The following is a 9,360-nucleotide window of genomic DNA, read 5'->3' as shown; positions in this document are numbered from 1 at the left end:
TTGACCTAGCAACTGGGTCTGTTTAATGTCATGCTCGGTTGACCTAGCAACTGGGTCTGTTTTAATGTCATGCTTGGTTGACCTAGCAACTGGGTCTGTTTTAATGTCATGCTTGGTTGCCTTAGCAACTGGGTCTGTTTTAATGTCATCCTTACTGTAGGTTATTTTAAGGCGTTTACATACTGTAAACTCAATTTTTCCTTATTAAATTATTCTATAATATGTAGAGTATTTATTACATATTATAATAAGGTATACCACTGTATCATAGCCCAACAATGAGACATACGTGGACTTTTAGGAAACTCTATAAGCATCATTGAAGCTACAAAAATGTCAATGTTCAACCTTAACATGTGCTAACTACGCAACAGACCAGATGAACAGGAAATATATTTACTCTCATGGGTGGCTAAAAATAACTATCTGAAAGCAACACCCCTACTAAACTATGCCTACAGTCTTCTGATCTGACCTGCTAGGTCATATCTCAATAACCAAGCAACAATAACCCAACACCCAGCATCCATAACCCAGCAGTTTTTAAAGAAAACAACCCAACTAAGTGACCCAACGCCTGCAACCCAACATTTGGGTCAACCAAACAACCCAGTATTGTTTAGAGTGTGGGGACAGGTGTAGACACCTTTCAGATCATCCTGATCCCAGCTTTCTTTAATACAGCCCATACAGTAGCTGTGTCCACAGGAAGTAGTCACCGGATCCTTCAGTGGATCCAGACAGACGGAGCAACAGAACAGTTCTAGATTGTCAGCCATTTTAGTGCTTTCACCTGAAGGTTGAGCAACAGGGTGTCAAAGATGCCTTTCTGTTTCATGGAACTCTACACCAGAGGACAGGGAGTGGCTTCCTCTTGACTGTGTACTCTGTATCTACAGGTTTTGGGGGGATGGAAGTCAAGCTAAGAAGATGACGTTGCATACAGCTGTGTCCACAGGGAATAGTAACTGGATCCTTTGGTAGATCCAGACAGCAGAGTGGATATTTTAAAAGGGCCTCTGCAATGTCCATACAACAAACTGCACAGCAGAGTATCAGAGATAACTTTAATTTCTTTGAAAGTCTGAGTGGTGGGGGAGGCCTTTTAGATCTGTTTGGAGACGTTAGTCCTGGATGGATGCACTGAGGTATATAGGGATGGAAGCCATAGTGACGTGTAACCAAATATAAGGTTGTGGTAAAACATTACAACGTTTTAAAGGTTCCATAAATGTACAGTGACCTATTCAGAAGCCACAGTAGTGAATGATGAATATGTCAAATCAAAAGTTTTCTTTCATTTTCAGTCATGTAAAATGATCATAAATTGTAAAGAAACATGTGGATGCAGTGGGGTGCAAATACCTCGGTAGAATTAATTAAGCGAGAAATGGCGGTGGAAACGGCTTTATGCACAAATATTGATATAATAACCATCATATTGAAGTAAACTTGGAGTCACACGATGATATGTGGTGTGGTCCTCCCACTACGACTCAGGAAACCATGCAGTTTATTAAGCTACAGATGAAATAAGTTATGCTGAACTTCACAGGGTGGTGAAAGTGCACGGTGATGAGCTTGATTCTCCTTTCCAATAAATATCGAGGGTCTTTTTGTCCATAATAATGTCATCATGTAGGCAGCCTGTCCAGAGTGGGCACGTTCACTATTAAATGCTCCCAAAACATCTGACAAAACCATCGGTAGAGTTGAAAATGTGATGGAAACCCATTTAACAGAAAGTTTTTAACCGGTTTTTGTATTTTCCCAAAAATATATTTGTATGTGCATTACATCATCATGCACAGCCATTTATCCTCAACAAGTCAATTTGATGGAAACATCTCTGCTGGTAAAATTCACGTTTTTATGAAGATTTTACAATATTCACATGAAAATCTGTCGCCAGTCGAATGGAAACAGATTTTCATGCGAATTTTCAAAAATCTGCATAAAAACAATATCCTCATCTATAACTGGGTCTGTTTTAATGTCATGCTTGGTTGACCTAGCAACTGGGTCTGTTTTAATGTCATGCTTGGTTGACCTAGCAACTGGGTCTGTTTTAATGTCATGCTAGGTTGACCTAGCAACTGGGTCTGTTTTAATGTCATGCTTGGTTGACCTAGCAACTGGGTCTGTTTTAATGTCATGCTTAGTTGACCTAGCAACTGGGTCTGTTTTAATGTCATGCTTGGTTGACCTAGCAACTGGGTCTGTTTTAATGTCATGCTTGGTTGACCTAGCAACTGGGTCTGTTTTAATGTCATGCTCGGTTGACCTAGCAACTGGGTCTGTTTTAATGTCATGCTTGGTTGACCTAGCAACTGGGTCTGTTTTAATGTCATGCTAGGTTGACCTAGCAACTGGGTCTGTTTTAATGTCATGCTCGGTTGACCTAGCAACTGGGTCTGTTTTAATGTCATGCTTGGTTGACCTAGCAACTGGGTCTGTTTTAATGTCATGCTTGGTTGACCTAGCAACTGGGTCTGTTTTAATGTCATGCTCGGTTGACCTAGCAACTGGGTCTGTTTTAATGTCATGCTTGGTTGACCTAGCAACTGGGTCTGTTTTAATGTCATGCTTGGTTGACCTAGCAACTGGGTCTGTTTTAATGTCATGCTTGGTTGACCTAGCAACTGGGTCTGTTTTAATGTCATGCTTGGTTGACCTAGCAACTGGGTCTGTTTTAATGTCATGCTTGGTTGACCTAGCAACTGGGTCTGTTTTAATGTCATGCTTGGTTGACCTAGCGACTGGGTCTGTTTTAATGTCATGCTTGGTTGACCTAGTAACTGGGTCTGTTTTATTGTCATGCTTGGTTGACCTAGTAACTGGGTCTGTTTTAATGTCATGCTTGGTTGACCTAGCAACTGGGTCTGTTCTAATGTCATGCTTGGTTGACCTAGCAACTGGGTCTGTTTTAATGTCATGCTTGGTTGACCTAGCAACTGGGTCTGTTTTAATGTCATGCTCGGTTGACCTAGCAACTGGGTCTGTTTTAATGTCATGCTTGGTTGACCTAGCAACTGGGTCTGTTTTAATGTCATGCTTGGTTGCCTTAGCAACTGGGTCTGTTTTAATGTCATCCTTACTGTAGGTTATTTTAAGGCGTTTACATACTGTAAACTAAATTTTTCCTTATTAAATTATTCTATAATATGTAGAGTATGTATTACATATTATAATAAGGTATACCACTGTATCATAGCCCAACAATGAGACATACGTGGACTTTTAGGAAACTCTATAAGCATCATTGAAGCTACAAAAATGTCAATGTTCAACCTTAACATGTGCTAACTACGCAACAGACCAGATGAACAGGAATTATATTTACTCTCATGGGTGGTTAAAAATAACTATCTGAAAGCCACACCCCTACTAAACTATGCCTACAGTCTTCTGATCTGACCTGATGGGTCATATCTCAATAACCAAGCAACAATAACCCAACACCCAGCAGTTTTTAAAGAAAACAACCCAACTAAGTGACCCAACGCCTGCAACCCAACATTTGGGTCAACCAAACAACCAAGCATTTTTTAGAGTGTGGGGACAGGTGTAGACACCTTTCAGATCATCCTGATCCCAGCTTTCTTTAATACAGCCCATACAGTAGCTGTGTCCACAGGCAGTAGTCACCGGATCCTTCAGTGGATCCAGACAGACGGAGCAACAGAACAGTTCTAGATTGGCAGCCATTTTAGTGCTTTCACCTGAAGGTTGAGCAACAGGGTGTCAAAAATGACTTTCTGTTTCATGGAACTCTACACCAGAGGACAGGGAATGGCTTCCTCTTGACTGTGTACTCTGTATCTACAGGTTTTTGGGGGATGGAAGTCAAGCTAAGAAGATGACGTTGCATACAGCTGTGTCCACAGGGAATAGTAACTGGATCCTTTGGTAGATCCAGACAGCAGAGTGGATATTTTAAAAGGGCCTCTGCAATGTCCATACAACAAACTGCACAGCAGAGTATCAGAGATCACTTTTCATTTCTTTGAAAGTCTGAGTGGTGGGGGAGGCCTTTTAGATCTGTTTGGAGACGTTAGTCCTGGACAGTGGCGGCTCCTGAAAAAATTCTCAGGAGGGGCAATTTTTCTGATGATTTAGGTGACCTACACACATTTAAAAAAAGATATGTCCAGCAACAACATGAAGACAGGGGCAGCATATAAGTCAATACCAGAAGCATTTATTGACTGATCTCAAAAGTGTTGGCTTACCAGGGTTGGTGGAGCCCTCAGTTTCATCTTTGCCTCGCAAAGCTAACTCAAACACTCCGCAAAACTTCACACACTGGATTAGCCGGCTGAGGATGTGGCGGCTCTTGCTAATGTCGTAGTAAATATATTTGTTATAGTGAATATGGAATATGATATGTTGAGTAAAATGTTGTGCTAAGATCTATTTAGGTCAGGAGCTGGTTATAAGTTCTGTTCCTATCCAATAACAATGGACAAAAGGGTCCTATCTTGTCAGCCTTGTCAGCAGGTGGCCAAGGACAACACCCACGCCATAGGCCTCTCAGTTCTTCCAACTCACGAGTTCTTGCTCTGAGGACACACACACACACAAACACACACACACACACATCATCACTGTTAAACACACACACACACACACATCATCACTGTTAAACACACACACACACACACACACACAAAAATCCCCTCTCTTAGGCTGAACATTTGAAGACAGAGAACCCGACTCAGAGCCAATGCAACAGTGACAGTAGCCTGGAGGGGACCTCGCCCAACTCATCAGGACCAATCAGAAGATCAGAACTACTAGATTGAACCTACTTCATTTATTGCATAAAATGTCTGCACACAATGTTTCGGGGCTCTCTTCAGATAATAATAATAATAATAATAATAATATGCCATTTAGCAGACGCTTTTATCCAAAGCGACTTACAGTCATGCGTGCATACATTTTTGTGTATGGGTGGTCCCGGGGATCGAACCCACTACCTTGGCGTTACAAGCACCATGCTCTACCAGCTGAGCTACAGAAAGTGGATACTCATGGATGCGCATTGCAATTGTAAAATGTCAACACAATTGGAGACACCACGTCATTTTTGGAGACATGTTATTGACAGTAAACTATTGTAGATGCGACTGCTAACTAAATAAAACATTTTAGCTGGCTAGCTAATCATCTTAGCTAAATGTGGGGCAAACAATTCAGTTATTTACCGTTAATTTGAGGGATTGGGGTGAAAGAAATCGAGTTACATAGTGATACTTTACGATATACTGTATTGACAATATCGCAATATTTTAGCGCTAGTTGGCTGTACCTGCACCAAAACACCATTATTGTTCCTTCATAGCTTGTTCTCAATCTTTTCACATTGGGAGCCAATTTGTTTTCAGCACTTTTATTTCCATGACTGATCAAAACTCGTTCTCATGGCTTTCTGATCCCTCTGCAACAGACATATGGTGCGCAATAAAATCACAGTATCGAATCGCAATACGTATAGAATCATGAGACTCGCAATGCTGATGCATATATCTTATCGTGAGGTTCCTGACAATTCCCAGCCCAAGTTCATTTGCCACAACAAATCTCTTCGCTAGCAAACGCGATGTCTTCTCCAAAACGGCAATGTGTCTCCAGCAATGTTTACTTTTTTGACGTTCTATGGCATCTCCACTTTCCAAGCATATATGACCACATGTAATATTTTGGTAAGTGATGCAAATAGTGAACTATGTAGGGCCAGGATGTAAAATATATGTAGCTGCAGCAATTTCTCTTATCTGATATGGTAAGTAATGGGGCTTGATTTATAGCTCCCTAAGAGTTTGACGAACGGGTCCGTGAACGCGATTCCAGATATATTTACCTCTGAATAAACTGCCTTTATTACACAATATCCACCCTGTCCAAAGTCTCTACTTGGTCTCAGTTGGTTCTCCAGTAAACTTGTGATTATCAACACTAACCTCATCGTTGTGGCGGCGGACAGCTAGCCTGTATCCCTCGTCATCCAGTTGAGTGAGTGGCAATGTCTTTTTTCGTTCGTACCAATTTTTGGAAAATCCTCGGGTGTAGGACTTTCCGCCTTTAGTAGAAACCTGTTGAATTATTAAATTTGGTCTGGGAGGTCCTAATTGTTTCGTTGCCAATTTATCTTCATTTGTTCGCCGACAAAAAGGAACTTCTTTCAAACAATCCACTCTTTTCTCAGTTGCGTTCATGGTTACGTAACGTATGACGAAAGCGCGTAAGTGCAAGCCCACAGACACCCATTGAGATTGTATTGAAGGCTCTGAAATTTGAAAAAAATAGATTTTACATGGGAGTCTATGACAGACTTCTGGGCGATTTTCAACCTGACTGAAATCGCCCCAAAAGGGGGGGGGAGCCATTTGAAGCACGACTTTAGCCTGATTCGACATTTAGTGGCAGTGTGGCACTGTGGCAGATCAGACGTATAGATTACAACACTGATAACTACTGTTGCCGTGATATAATTGATTAGAAAAAAAATCCCTTCCTTTTCCCGTTTGGCAGTGCGTCGCCCATATCGCCCTATTGAACAGGCCGCCCCTGGTCCTGGATGGATGCACTGAGGTATATAGGGATGGAAGCCATAGTGACGTGTAACCAAATATAAGGTTGTGGTAAAACATTACAACGTTTTAAAGGTTCCATAAATGTACAGTGACCTATTCAGAAGCCACAGTGGTGAATGATGAATATGTCAAATCAAAAGTTTTCTTTCATTTTCAGTCATGTAAAATGATCATAAATTGTAAAGAAACATGTGGATGCAGTGGGGTGCAAATACCTCTGTAGAATTAATTAAGCGAGAAATGGCGGTGGAAACGGCTTTATGCACAAATATTGATATAATAACCATCATATTGAAGTAAACTTGGAGTCACACGATGATATGTGGTGTGGTCCTCCCACTACGACTCGGGAAACCATGCAGTTTATTAAGCTACAGATGAAATAAGTTATGCTGAACTTCACAGGGTGGTGAAAGTGCACGGTGATGAGCTTGATGCTCCTTTCCAATAAATATCGAGGGTCTTTTTGTCCATAATAATGTCATCATGTAGGCAGCCTGTCCAGAGTGGGCACGTTCACTATATAATTCCCCCAAAACATCTGACAAAACCATCGGTAGAGTTGAAAATGTGATGGAAACCCATTTAACAGAAAGTTTTTAACCGGTTTTTGTATTTTCCCAAAAATATATTTGTATGTGCATTACATCATCATGCACAGCCATTTATCCTCAACAAGTCAATTTGATGGAAACATCTCTGCTGGTAAAATTCACGTTTTTATGAAGATTTTACAATATTCACATGAAAATCTGTCGCCATTCGAATGGAAACAGATTTTCATGCGAATTTTCAAAAATCTGCATAAAAACAATATCCTCATCTATAAATGGGTCTGTTTTAATGTCATGCTTGGTTGACCTAGCAACTGGGTCTGTTTTAATGTCATGCTTGGTTGACCTGTGGGCTATACTCGGCCTTGTCTCAGGATTGTAAGTTGGTGGTTGGGGATATCCCTCTAGTGGTGCGGGGGCTGTGCTTTGGCAGAGTGGGTGGGGTTATATCCTTCCTGTTTGGCCCTGTCCGGGGGTTTCTTCGGATGGGGCCACAGTGTCTCCGGACCGCTCCTGTCTCAGCCTCCAGTATTTATGCTGCAGTAGTTTATGTGTCGGGGGGCTGGGGTTAGTTGGTTATACCTGGAGTACTTCTCCTGTCTTATCCAGTGTCCTGTGTGAATTTAAGTATGCTCTCTCTAATTCTCTCGTTCTCTCTTTCTCTCTGAGAACCTGAGCCCTAGGACCATACGTCAGGACTACCGGGCATGATGACACCTTGCTGTCCCCAGTCCGCCTGGACTTGCTGCTATTCCAGTTTCAACTGTTCTGCCAGCGGTTACGAAACCCCTACCTGTCCCAGACCTGCTGTTTTCAACTCTTAATGATCGGCTATGAAAAGCCAACTGAGAGACCTGAGCCCTAGGACCATACGTCGGGACTACCGGCCGTGGTGACTCCTTGCTGTCCCCAGTCCGCCTGGCCTTGCTGCTATTCCAGTTTCAACTGTTCTGCCTGCGGTTATGGAACCCCTACCTGTCCCAGACCTGCTGTTTTCAACTCTTAATGATCGGCTATGAAAAGCCAACAGATTTATTCCTGATTATTATTTGACCATGCTTGTCACTTATGAACATTTTTGAACATCTTGGCATGGTTCTGTTATAATCTCCACCCGGCACAGCCAGAAGAGGACTGGCCACCCCTCATAGCCTGGTTCCTCTCTAGGTTTCTTCCTAGGTTTTCGCCTTTCTAGGGAGTTTTTCCTAGCCACCGTGCTTCTACACCTGCATTACTAGCTGTTTGGGGTTTTAGGCTGGGTTTCTGTACAGCACTTCGAGATATTAGCTGATGTAAGAAGGGCTATATAAAATAAAATTGATTGATTGATTGATTGACCTAGCAACTGGGTCTGTTTTAATGTCATGCTTGGTTGACCTAGCAACTGGGTGTTTTAATGTCATGCTTGGTTGACCTAGCAACTGGGTCTGTTTTAATGTCATGCTTGGTTGACCTAGCAACTGGGTCTGTTTAAATGTCATGCTTGGTTGACCTAGCAACTGGGTCTGTTTTAATGTCATGCTTGGTTGACCTAGCAACTGGGTCTGTTTTAATGTCATGCTCGGTTGACATAGCAACTGGGTCTGTTTTAATGTCATGCTCGGTTGACCTAGCAACTGGGTCTGTTTTAATGTCATGCTTGGTTGACCTAGCAACTGGGTCTGTTTTAATGTCATGCTTGGTTTACATAGCAACTGGGTCTGTTTTAATGTCATGCTTGGTTGACCTAGCAACTGGGTCTGTTTTAATGTCATGCTTGGTTGACCTAGCAACTGGGTCTGTTTTAATGTCATGCTTGGTTGACCTAGCAACTGGGTCTGTTTTAATGTCATGCTCGGTTGACCTAGCAACTGGGTCTGTTTTAATGTCATGCTTGGTTGACCTAGCAACTGGGTCTGTTTTAATGTCATGCTAGGTTGACCTAGCAACTGGGTCTGTTTTAATGTCATGCTCGGTTGACCTAGCAACTGGGTCTGTTTCAATGTCATGCTTGGTTGACCTAGCAACTGGGTCTGTTTTAATGTCATGCTCGGTTGACCTAGCAACTGGGTCTGTTTTAATGTCATGCTTGGTTGACCTAGCAACTGGGTCTGTTTTAATGTCATGCTTGGTTGACCTAGCAACTGGGTCTGTTTTAATGTCATGCTACGTTGACCTAGCAACTGGGTCTGTTTTAATGTCATGCTCGGTTGACCTAGCAACTGGGT

This window comes from Coregonus lavaretus (assembly GCF_964263955.1).
Source record: "Coregonus lavaretus genome assembly, contig: HAP1_SCAFFOLD_1890, whole genome shotgun sequence".
NCBI classification, from domain to species: domain Eukaryota; kingdom Metazoa; phylum Chordata; class Actinopteri; order Salmoniformes; family Salmonidae; genus Coregonus; species Coregonus lavaretus.
The sequence above is the reverse complement of the archived record's forward strand: the minus strand, read 5'-3'. Positions refer to the sequence as shown.